The sequence below is a fragment of the Gopherus flavomarginatus genome, chromosome 5 (assembly GCF_025201925.1).
Source record: "Gopherus flavomarginatus isolate rGopFla2 chromosome 5, rGopFla2.mat.asm, whole genome shotgun sequence".
NCBI lineage: Eukaryota > Metazoa > Chordata > Testudines > Testudinidae > Gopherus > Gopherus flavomarginatus.
This window is the reverse complement of record NC_066621.1, coordinates 35,876,239-35,889,207: the sequence shown is the minus strand read 5'-3', so window position 1 is coordinate 35,889,207 and position 12,969 is coordinate 35,876,239.

The window sequence follows — 12,969 nt, the reverse complement described above, 5'->3', positions numbered from 1 at the left end:
CATCCATCCACGGGGAGGAGAGCACACTCATAAAATGTGCAGCTGATACCAGGCTAGGAGGGGCTGCAAGCACTTTGGAGGGCAGGATTAGAATTCAAAATGACCTGGACAAATCGGAGAATTGGTCTGAAATCAACAAGATGAAACTTAATAAGGACAAGTGCAAAGTATGTCACTTAGGAAGGAAAAATCAGATGCACAACTACAAAATAGGAAATAACTGGCTAGTCAGTGGTGTTGCTGAAAAGGATCTGGTGGTTACAGTGGATCACAGCTCGAATATGAGTCAAGAGTGTGATGCCATGTCAAAAAGGCTAATATTCTGGAGCGTATTAAGAGGAATGTTATATTAGGACACTGTCTCCTCTACTCTGCTGTAGAACACTGCTGAGGCCTCCGCTGGTTTGCTGTATCCAGTTCTGGGTCCCACGCTTTGGAAAAGATGTGGACAAATTGGAGAGATGCTGGGGAGAGCAACAAAAATGATAAAAGGTGTAGATAACCTGACCTATTAGGAAAGGTTAAAAAAAACTGGACATGTTTAGTGTTGAGGAAAGAAGACTGAGATGGGGGGACCTGACAACAGTCTTCAGATCCAGTAAGGGCCATTATAAAGAGGATGGGGATCAATTGTTCTCCATGTCCACTAAAGGTAGAACAAGAACTAATGGGTTTAATCTGTAGCAGGAGAGATTTAAATTAGATATTAGGGGAAACTTTCCAACTATAAAAGTAGTTCAACTCTGGAACAGGTCACCAAAGGAGGCTGTGGAATCTCCATCTCTGGAGGTTTTCAAGAACAGGTGGGACAAACCCATCAGGGATGGTCTAGATTTACTTGGTCCTGCCTCAACACAGGGGGCTGGATTTGATGAATTCTCGAGGTCCCTTCCAGCCCTACATTTCTGATTCAATGACCTCTTAAGCAGTTTGCTCCATCTGCCTGTCTGTTTCTGCTTCCATCCACCCCTTAAGCAGTCCATGATTCCATCCATCCTGTCACCGCTCTTTCTGCTTCCGTGCATCCATCCCTGTACACACTCATCTGTCCAGCAGGGTGCCCGTCACCCTGGTGTTAGGCTGGAGAGAGAAATAGTTTGGAAAATTGACAAGTGAGATGCTTTGCTCAGGTTTCTACCTTTAAGTGGCCCTCAAGTTCTCTGAGGAGCAGGTGGTTTAGCTGAGTGACTGACATTGTTGACATGAACTGCCAAAGGCTGCATCATTATAGTGGCATAGTCATGCTAGGATCCACAGAACCAAGTCAATTAAGCTTGGATCAGGACCCCATGCTATCCAAATTTGAATTTTGGGAATGAGAGTTTTGTTGGGTTAAAGATCAGTGACCATGAGTTAAAAAGCATCAGCAGAAGCAATGAAATTGCAGGTCTTGAGAGACAGCCTGCAATTTGAACATTATCAAAAACTGGCAGGAATTTGAATGAGAGAGAAGCAAGCCTTGGCCCAGCTGAAAAAAGAAGCTTGCAGGGAGTGTATGGAACTGATGGCTTCTGAGGAGAGGGTTTACCAGATGCAACAAGAAACTGCCAGACTTAAGCTCCAAGTCAAAAAAGCAATGGTAGAACAGCAGAAACTGTATCCTCTTGAAAGTCATGTTTATAACAATGTTGGGATGTTGTATTACTCTGAGCACTTTTCTGTGTTTAACCCATTATACTATGACCAGGGGGAGAGGGATTCTAACCTGGTGGGAAATAGCTTTTTGTCTGTCCAAAAAGGCTGTTTGTCTGTGAATGAAGTTTCTGAATGTCTGCCTAGGCCAGGGGTCGGCAACCTTTCAGAAGTGCTGTGCCGAGTCTTCATTTATTCACTCTAATTTAAGGTTTTGCGTGCCAGTCATACATGTTAACGTTTTTAGATGGTCTCTTTCTCTAAATCTATAATATATAACTAAACTATTGTTGTATGTAAAGTAAATAATTTTTTTAAAATGTTTAACAAGCTTCTTTTAAAATTAAATTAAAATGCAGAGCCTCCTTGACCGGTGGCCAGGACCCGAGAAGTGTGAGTGCCGCTGAAATTCAGCTCACATGCCGCCTTCGGCACACATGCCATAGGTTGCCTACCCCTGGTCTAGGCACTGAGGTCCCTAAGAGTCTCTCCAGCTGCCAGGCTCCAGCTCTGGTCTGGATCAGGGGCTGCCAGCTGCCCAGCAGGGGTCCCCACCAGGTCAGGGCTCAGGCAAGCTGGCAGGAGCAAGTGGGTGAGAAAGCCACTCAGACCTGCTCTACAGATAGAGGCCCTAGAGCTCATCAATCTGCCCAGGCAAGGGCGCCCAGGCGGGTAGCTCCATATACAGTGGGTGGGGCTGGGCAGCAGGACCCCATTGGCACTGCGAAGCTCACTAATCCTGCTTCATGATGTGGCCAAGATGCCTGGGATGCCAGCAGCTAGCCAAGGGGGCAGGGGCACTCACTCCCTGTCACCAGCCAAAGGGGACTTGCTCAGCTGCTCAGTAACTGGCTCCTCCACAGCCCCCAAAAGCCAGATGGGAGCTATTCACCCAGCCCTGCAAGGGGCCAGCAGTCAGGCCACAAGCGAAGGCCCCTCTTTCATTGGCTCTGTTTCGCCTCCTGCTCTATCCACTAGACACCATGCCCCTCCCAAAGCCTGGAGCAGAACCCAGGAATCCTGACTCCCAGCTCCAACCAATAGACCCCACTCCCCTCCCAGAGCTGCAATAGAACCCAGGAGTCCTGACTCCTGGTTCCCCCTGCTCTAACCACTACACCCCCTCCCCTCTCCAGGAACAGAACCCAGGAGCCCTGGCTCTCAGCCTATCTGGTCTAACCACTAGACAGCTCTCCAGTACTCCAGTGCCCAGAAGGTGCAGGAACCACCGCAGGGAAAACAGGCAGGCACTAAAAATGCTGGGACAATGCTGCTTTTCAGCAGCAGGGCAGGGGGTGGCTCTTTGGCATTGGAACATCCCATTTCTCCCATCCCACCCCATTGTGGGATGCAGATCTGGAGAGACGCATGGGGACCTGTGGAGCCCGGCTGCCATGCAGCTGAGCATGGTCCACCCAGTTAGGGAAAGGGAAAGAGATGGGGGTGTGGGACAGGACTAGAGGTGCCCAGGGGTGGGGCCACAGGCCTGCAGAATGGGCTGGGGTGGCAGCAGAGCAGGAGCCACCCCAGGGGATGGAAATTCCTTTGGGATCCTGCAGGCTTGGAAACAGCGTCATGGCAACCACCATTGCCAGGAGCAACAGCATCAGAAGCTGCCAGTATAATGAGCTCCCCTGGCACTTCAGGGGGTGGGGGCAGCCATCCACTGGGCTGCTGCTACTCCTAAGTGAAGGAGCCCTTGGGAAGCCCAAGAGTGCCCCTGTGTCCAAGCCCCCAGGGGGCCTGTGCAGATCCCCCCAACCACAGGCCGAAAGAGGTTTCGTCAGACTGAATGCATTGGGGAGGGCAGCCTGGGTAATAACAGGGGAGCAGTGACCTCTGCCCCACACAGAGTGCCTTGCAGGACCCCTCGGGGTGGTGGTGAGTTGGCCAGTCTGATCCAAGCAGCACTGAGACTCTACTGAGGCTGCCCAACAACCTCCAGCCCCTTCTGTCCCATGCCACAAGGGACCATCTCTGCCTGACTTCCCTCTGTCCCACCCCACCCTGGGAGGGGGCATCTCTGCTCTTCTCACACCACTCCACCCATTAGATCCACCTCCTCCTTGGCCTGCTCCACCCCATCCTTCAGCCCCTTGGCACCCCCCAAGACCCTTTCTGTCCCTCCCCCTCTCCACCAGTCCCTCTTGGGCCTTCTCTGCCCCCCAGGACCACTCAGTTCTGTCCTTGGGAAGAGCTGTCTCTGCCCCTCCTTTAATTTCACATAATCCATCTTCCATCCCTTTTCCTGGTATTGTTTTCTCTGCTCAGGAACTAGATGGAGTGGAGCCCAGGAATGAGATTCCCACTCTCTTTGGGACTGAGCTGTGTATCCCCATTTGTCCCATCAGGGCAGCTGGGGTCACCTCAGTCCCACACAGGGAACCCCCCATAGCCTGTCTCAGCGCCATGGCCCCAGAGCCCCCACATCCTGAATGGGACCCTGTTCTAGTCCCACCATGGCCAGGCCTGGTGGTGACAGCCGACCTGGGGGATGCCAGCAGTCTCACTCCCCCCTCGGGGGCCACCTGGGACCCACTGCCTGGAACCACACCCAAGTTACAGATCCCAAAGGCTGCCACACCAGGCAGGACCACAAGGCTGCTGAGTACATCCATGGGCGGGGGATGTTCCAGCAGCGCAACCACCACTCTCCCTGTTGCCTCCCTCCTCCCTGCAGGTCTGCTGCTCTGAGATAAATGAAGGGAAGAGAGTAGCTTTCTTTTATGGACACCCAGCCAGCCAGTAGCTATAAAATCCCTCTTAGTAGCTGTTCTCTAATTGCTCTACCTGTAAAGGGTTAAAAAGTCTCACTGCTATGCATAGGTAAAAGGAAGTGAGTGATCACCTGGCCAAAAGAGCCAATGGGAAGTCTAGAACCTTTTAACATTGAAACAAAGACTCTGCTTTTGTCTGTCTATTGTTGTTCTCTGGGGGAGAGGTGGACACCGCAGAGCTATGCTGTAAGAAGCTTGGGGCCAGGTATGAAAAATCCTCAGTATCATATCTAAAAACTACTCATTTGAAACCCCAGCTATGTAAGTAGATCAGGAAATGTCTAGGCAGATACGATTAGGTTTATCTCTTTTTATTTCTTTATGGCTGAGGAGGTTGTGAAGGCTAGGACTATACCAGGTTTTAAAAGAGAACTGGATACGTTCATGGAGGTTAAGTCCATTAATGGTTATTAGCCAGGATGGGTAAGGAATGGTGTCCCTAGCCTCTGTTTGTCAAAGGGTGGAGATGGATGGCAGGAGAGAGATCACTTGATTATTACCTGTTAGGTTCACTTCCTCTGGGGCACCTGGCTTTGGCCACTGTTGGTAGAAAGGATACTGGGCAGGATGGACCTTTGGTCTGTTATGTTCTTATGCTAACCTTTGTGCTAACCCCAGATACTTTTGTTTTGCTTTTAACCTTTAAGCTGGATCTCAAGAAAGCTGTTCTTGGTGCTTAATCCTTATAGTTGCTCTTTTAAAAACTTGCAATAGCCTGAGTTCACAGATGTATTTTCTTTCTTTTTTATTAATAAAATTTATCTTTTTAAAGAAAATAATTAGATTTTTGTGTCTTAAGAGGTTTGTGCACATTGTTTAATTAGCTGGTGGCAAAAGTTGATTTCCTTTGTTTTTTCTTTCTCAACTCTTCCCTGGAGGTGGGGTGAAAGGGCTTGAGGGTTCCCCACAGGAAGAAATTCCTAAGGGCACCTTCCTGGGCTCTCAAAGGGGTTCTGCACTTGGGTGGTAGCAGCGTTTACCGATCCAAGGTCAGAGAAAAGCTGTAACCTTGGGAGTTTAATACCAACCTGGAGTGGTCAGTGTTAATTTTTAGAATCCTTGCGGGCCCCCACCTTCTGCACTCGAAGTGCCAGAGTGGGGAATCAGCCTTGACAGGCTCCCTGGCCCCACTCCCAGCAGGCAGTGCGGCATGGGGGCACCTGAGGGCTGGCACACAAAGGCCCCTCTGTTGGCCCCGCTGCTCCGTGCTCCCTTATCCTTTGTTCCCAGGAAACACTTGCAGTTTGTTCTGGCAGGTCCCTCCTGCCACTGGCCTGAGCCCCTGGGTGCCAGCGCCTCGCCAGCTCCAAGCGTTTGTAAACAACAGAGTGGAGAGAAGCCAACCCCGCATGACACAGAATCCCCTCAGGCCCCAGTGAGCCCCCCCAGTATAAAAATCCCCCCAAGTATCAGTGAGCCCCCCACCATTATACAGATCCCCTCCAGGCCTCAGTGAGACCCTGCCCTGCACTATACAGATCTCCCAGGCTCCAGGGAGATCTCCCTTTCTACAGATCCCCCAGGCAGCCCCCCATTATACAGATACCCCCAAGTACCAGTGAGCCCCCCATTACACAGATCTCCTCCAGGCAGAGTCCCCAGTGGTACAGACCATCCCCAGGCAGCAGAGGGTGTCTCTTTGAAGACGTTATCCTGTCCCCCAACCAGCCTGGCAGTTCCCCATTGCTCAGCCCAGCAGCAACCAAATGGGCCCACTCCATTTTGCCTCAAGTCCCTTCCCTCAAATACTACCCAGGGGCGGCTCCAGGCCTCAGCATGCCAAGTGGGGGCGGCAAGCTGCGGGAGGTGCTACTAAACCAGCTCAAACTAAACCAGCTCAAATGTGTGAGTGGCCAGCACTGCCCTGATAAAGAAAACTAACCCCAGGCCCAAAAGCCGGGTCTTGATCAAGCTAATAATTACATCAAGGCCATAGGCCTCAATCATACTAACATATAAAGAGTAAGGAAAATAATTAATTACTAACTCACCTGAGGCTCACTCTCTGATTTTAATATACACTATCATAACACTATTAAATGCTGCTAACACTACTATAACAATCAAAGCTGCCCTCGGCGGCTTGCCTGTGGAGGGTCCTCTGGTCCCGCGGCTTTGGCGGACCTCTCGCAGGCGTGCCTGAGGAGGGTCCATGGGACCAGCGGACCCTCCGCAGGCAAGCCGCCGAAGGCAGCCTGCCTGCCATGCTTGGGGCAGCAAAATGCTTAGAGCCGCCCCGATACTACCCCCACGCTTTGCAAGTGGGGCCTGCTAACCCTCAGGCCCTGGGCTCACCCCACTCCTCACATGGCCCTAAGTTGGTTTGGTCTGTGCTGGGACCCCATCTCCTTTGACTCCTGCCCCTGGGGCCAACACCCAAGCCTTAGGCCAGATCCTCAGCTAGTGTGAACCAACATAGCTCCATGGGAATCAACGGGCCAGATCCTAGCTGGTGTGAATTGGCCAGTGCTCCACTGGAGTTTCCAAACCCACTCTACGGGAATTGTATCAAAGCAGCTGATTCCAAATTAAGTTGAGATTTGACATGCCTGAAAGGCAGATTCTGTCCTGAGACTTTGACTCCCTCTCTTCCTGCAGTCTGGCAGCACAAAGGGGACCCTGTGCTAGGCTGTACATTGGGGTGTGCTTACTACAATCACTGAACAAAGCTGATGGGTTTATCCAGCAGCTAAACCCCCTCCGGCTGTAACCCTGCCAAGAGCTTTGGGCATAGGGTTGTCAGACCTCCAGGATTGTCCTGAAGTCTCTAGGAATTAAAAATGATTTTTTAATTAAAGATTATGTATGTGATGAACCCTCCAGGGATACATCCAACTAAAATTGGGAACCCTATTTGTGCAAGGAGAGTTACCCAATGGAGCCCAGTTTGTAACTGGCCATTTCCCCTTTGGCCATCTCCCTAACTCCGCTACCAAGGGGAAAGCCAGGGGCTGTGGGAATTTTGAAGCCCTGACCTAAGACAATGTAGGTACTGAGGTTTCTAGCACGCACTAGAGGTCTCTGATTAACTGGGAACAGGGGCATTCCAGGCCTCTCTGGTGGATCTCAAGGACTCCAGAATAGTGTTCCCATTTGAAATGAAGCAGCCCAACATGCCTGAGTGACCCTACAATAACACACTAGCATGCACAGCCTCAGTGATTTCAACCAGCCCTATAGTAACAAACCAGCTTGATGTCAAGTATCCGAGGGGTAGCCGTGTTAGTCTGGATCTGTAAAAGCAGCAAAGAGTCCTGTGTGCACCTTATAGACTAACAAATGTTTTGGAGCATGAGCTTTCGTGGGTGAATACCCACTTCGTCAGATGCATCTGACAAAGTGGGTATTCACCCACGAAAGTTCATGCTCCAAAACGTCTGTTAGTCTATAAGATGCCACAGGACTCTTTGCTGCTTTTACAAACCAGCTTGAGTGACCCTACAATGCCAAACCAGCACACACAGCCCCAGTGACTATACAACAACAAACCAGAGCAGCCAACCCCAGAACTCTACTGATCCTCCAATAACAAATCAATGCCTCATGTCCAGCCCCTCATTGTACCACTGTCAGCATTGTTCCACTGGCTCTGCATCCACATTGGGCAGGGGGGATTGTACCACTGTCACTGCATCCACACTTGGATTGGGGGTTTGTACCACTGGACCTGCACCCATGCTGGAAAGGGGGACTGTACCATTGTCACTGCATCCACAGTGGGTGTGGGGATTGTACCACTTTAACTGGCCCAGGAGGGTTACAGCAGCTGTGTGCAGACAGGACCAGGGCTGTGATTTGAAAGTGACATGGCCAGACTCCTGCAGAAGGCCATGTGGCTGCTCTGGTTTCAGTTGAACTGGGGTTATTATTGGGTCAGTGAGGAGTCAGGCTAAGCCACTCATGCTGCAGTATGGGAGCACACAGGGTCCGTGCAATGGTTTACTAAACCAGCTCAAATGTGTGAGTGGCCAGCCCTGCCCTGAGCCAAAGCGGAGCAGGGGCCTATGGGATGGTGGCAGAGCCTGCGGGAAGGAGTGCCCCAGGAGCTCTAGGAATAGTGCAGGCTGTAAAATGCCCTGACTAACGTGTCACTAGCCATAAGACAGAGCCCCATCCCTAAAACACACACACAGAGTCCACTCGCACACACAGGAGACACTACACACACACTCAAACAGTTCTCAACAGCCACCCTGGCCCTTGCCAGTTCTGCAATGGCTTTAACCTTTCCAGTCTCTCTTCCCTTGCCTGCCCCCCAGCCACCCCCCACATTCTGGCAATGCCTAGAGTAGTAGAGGGAATGTGTCCCTTCTGGGGGGCTCCCAGTGGCTGACTCCCCCCTGCTAGAAGTGTTTCTCCCTGCCTCCCAGCAGCTAATGCCTCCCATCTCCCACAACGGTGCCCTGGTATGTTATTGTAGGGTCACTCAGGGGCAGCTCCTGCTGATTTGTGATGGCAGGTGTCTCCCATGAGTATCAAGGCTCCACCCTTTGGTGTATTATTGTAGGGTCTTTCAGGAGTGCCAGGGTGGTCTGCTCTTGTGATGTAGGGTCCAGGACAGCTGCTCTCTGATTGGCTAATGGCTCCTCACCTTTCAAGAGTCTAGACGTCCCTTTGCTAGAACTGACTCAGCCCCTAAATGACATATGTTCACCCCAGAGGCTTCTGGGTACTTATCCTGCCCTGCTGCAGAGTGTGGCATCAGCTCCCTTGAGGGACTGTCCTCCAGGGGGACAGAGCGAACCTTTAACCAGGCACTCAGCTTCCAGGCCTGGAGCAAACATGGGCTAGACCCAAGGAATCATGGGACAGCTAGCTCAGTGGCCATGTGTGACTGGCGTGTGTAAAGCCAGGCCAGTGCCATGCCCACGAGTACAGAACAATCAGGGATGTTTGATAAGCCCAAAGCATGTGGGGGTTGTGGGAACAACTCCTGAATCCCACAGCTACCTTGTCCTTGTTCTCTGCCCCTTGTGTCTGACACTGGCTCATGCCCCCTCATCCCCACTGCCCACCTCTGGTCCCAGACTCTCATTGGCTGGGTAAACATGAGGTAGAACCCATCACGTCCTCTTCTCCTTTCCTCCTTCCTCAATCAATGGGAACCGTCAACACCCACCTTTCTGCTATGGGGCTGCCATCAGGTCATATCTTCATCCATCACTCTCATTCTGCTCCCTCTTCCCCAGCCTCTCTGTCCCTGATGCCCAGGCTTATGGGACAGATAAAAATCAGTGCTGATCTCATGCCTAGAGCTCCCAAAGCAACAAAGCACTTGGGACAAAACGAGCCATTAGCACCTTAACAAGTTCACGTGGGTGTCCATGGAAATCAGACCTCAGAGACAATCAGTGGCAAAACAGGAATAGAACCCAGGGTCCTGGCTCCCAGCACTAAACACTAGACACCACTCCCCTACCAGAGCTGGGAGTAGTAGCCAGCAGTCCTGGCTCCCAGCCCCCCTTACTCTGCTCATGAGATCCCACTCCGCTCTTAGAGCTGGGGTAGAACCCAGGAGTCCTACGCTGATGTTCCCATCAGCACAGTGAAGTGTGTCTCCAGTTACCTGATCTCAGTGATGGACCAGCCTGCCAGGTTGTCATGGAGACAAGCTGGAGCAGGTCTGATGGGACAGGCAATGTCACTCGCAGTTGTGCCAGGCAGGTGTCAGCTGCATCCCTGACACACTGTGTGTTGCCACCTGCAAGCCACTGGGTAGCTTTCCCAAGCCACCAGGGTACTGCTCAGCCAAAAAGAGCTCACGAGATGACATCATGGTTGTCTCTGCTGTTCCACTGGGTCACTTTGTTATCACCCCCATATCCTTGCTAGGGTCTTAAGGCGGGAGGCGGGGAAATGTTCTGAAACCCTCTCTGAACGGGTCTCTAATGTGTGTATTTTACGGCTGTACCCAGAGGCCTCAGCTGAGATCAGGGCCTCATCACGCTGGCTGCTGGTCAGAGTCACCGAGATGGAAGGCCTCATCATGCCAGACGCTGCACAGACACAGAGAAGGGGCTGCAGAGGAGCTGCATCACAGAGGCAGGGACAGAAGAGCCTTGAGTGCGAAGAGAAGGAGGGATGGAGAAAGAGGCAGGACAGTCCAGTGGTTAGAGTGCTGGAAGACTGGGTTCAATTCCCAGCTCTTCTCGCGTAACACTGATCAAATCGTTTAGTGCCTCAGTCCCTCTGCCTCCATGGCAGGGCCCCAGTGTTCCTCACACTAAGGCTTCTGTATGTCCCCCATTCTCCCCTCATGGCAGGAGCTCTGTGTACACCCCTCTCCCCTCCACTCTGTACCAGGTTCTCCTATTATCCTCCAATGCCAGCAGCTCTGTGTGCCACTCCCCCCATATCAGGGCCCCAAGTTTGCCCCATGCCAGGGACTCTGTCTGCCCCCCTTCCCCAGCTTCTCTCCATTGAGGGACCCTGTGTATCTCCTTCTCCCCTCCCCTGTACCAGGGTCCCCCATTTTCCCCCATGCCAGGGTGATATGCACATCCCCATGTTCCCCCCATACACTCCTTTTCTTCCAACCCTTTGGCAGGGAAACATTGTCAACATGGGAGAGGGGCTTGTGTTATGCTGGCAGGTGTTAACTGGTACCATCAACCAGTTGTTTAACCAACAGACAATTGGAGAGGTGAAAGAGGCCATGGTTAATCAGGCACCCGGGGCTCTGGGGGTCCCCCCACACTCAGTTTTTTAGCTGTCTTCCAGCTCACTAGAGCTCTGCCCCTAGATGTAGCACATTCCCTGTGATGCTGGCAGGGATCAGCTGCCACTTCCCCCAGTTACTGCCTTGCACCCAGAGCAATGCTGTGGTGCTGAGGATGAGGCCCGGCTTTCCCCCTCAACCACTGGGTGAACTCTGCACCCGGCAGCACCAGTGCTTTACCTTGTTTCACCCTGTAGCAAGGCGGTGGGATCCCCCACAGCCCCACGGAGGGATGAGCCTCCCCTAGCACCAATGTGGGCGGAGCCAGCGTGTCCTGCGCCCACCCCCAGAGGGCAGGGCACAGGACAGGAAGTAGAAAAGAGCAACTGCAGAGCTCACTTGGAAGCCAGTCAGATGCCGATGGCCTAGCTCCGGGTTGGGATGTTCCAGCAGGCTGCCGCTGACATGAAGACTGGCCAGGCCAGGCCAGGCCAGCCTACCCATGGCCAGCTACCGCGAGGAGCAGCCAAGCCTACCTCTCACCCGCTACCGGAACTGATGTGTTGGAAACCTCCGAGGACACTGCCCTAACCCAGGTACCTACAAGGGGGAGTCCGGAAGTAGCCCGGGGGCAGTCGGCCCTGATCTGGCTGCAGCTCAGCCAGAACCCATGTCAGTGTGTTGTGGTCAGGATCCCCACTGACACAGCAGCAAGCCGGATTTATCAGAAATCTCTGGGCTCGTTCAGGGGAAGATCTCGTTTATTCCTCCTTAGTCTCTACGGAATTCCACAGGAGGTGAAACCAGCCAGACATGGCATAGGGGGCCTATACAAGGACACCAGACTGGAGAATGAATTTTTCTGGAGGCTTCTGGATCCAGCCTATGGGATTCTATAGGAGACAGAGAATTCTATAGGGTTATGCCCTAAGGGAGGGGGAGTGAGCCCTCAGCCTCTGAGCTGCTATCCAAGGGAGATCAGGACTTAGGGGCTTGTTCTATAAGGCATGGCTGATTCCAGAGTTGGGGGCAAACCAAGGATGAGACAAGAATGGGGCCATGACCCCAGGCAGGAGGCTTTCCCTCTCTGTGTCTCAGTTTCTCAATCTTAGCCACCTGCTCACCTTACCAGACCCTGCTGTGGGCTCCCCCTCTGACCCACTGGCAGCCACAGGGCCCTGGGCCTTGCAGTAGCCCTCATGAGGTTGCTATAACAGCCCCCCCTGCCTGGCTCAGGGCTCCACTCCAGCCCTGTGGGCAGCGCAGAGATGGAGGCAGCAGCATGCAAAGTTTCCCCTGTCCCATTGCCTCATCTCTCCCCTGGGCTGGCATAAGTTCTGGATGAGAGGTCATGGGCCCACATGGAGTAATGTGGCCCCACATATCAGTGCCTCCACCTTAGATTAACATAGCTGGGACGATAAAGTCTAATCTTATCGCTGGGGAGGGAGGTGGCAGGTTGCACCCTGAGTGTGTGTGTGCTGCAGGGGGAAGTGCCAGGAGTCCAGTGCCAGGTGCCCGAGGAGCAACCAAAATCCCCACAGCCTGGGCAAAGCACACAGGGAACATGGACCCATAGGGCAGCCAGCTGCTCCAGGCCAGCGGGGGTTGGGAATGGGACACGGAGCCTTTCCCTTCTAGGGGGCACAGACTCCAATCTGGTTCCAAGCTCCAAAACAATAAGGGATCTCAGCTGGACTTGCCCAAGGTTTCTGTTCCTTTCCCCCTGGAGTGGGGCACTTTCTCCCCCTTCCCCAGCACACAGCTCAGGCTCTGCAGGGGCCCACTGCTTCCAGTTCCGTGAGCCTCCTGCACCTGGCAGGGCCAGGGCCTAATCCCAGTGGAGAGTTAATGCTGTCTGGGGACGCAGGTGTCGAGAGCCAGCCTGCGGGCCCAGATTAG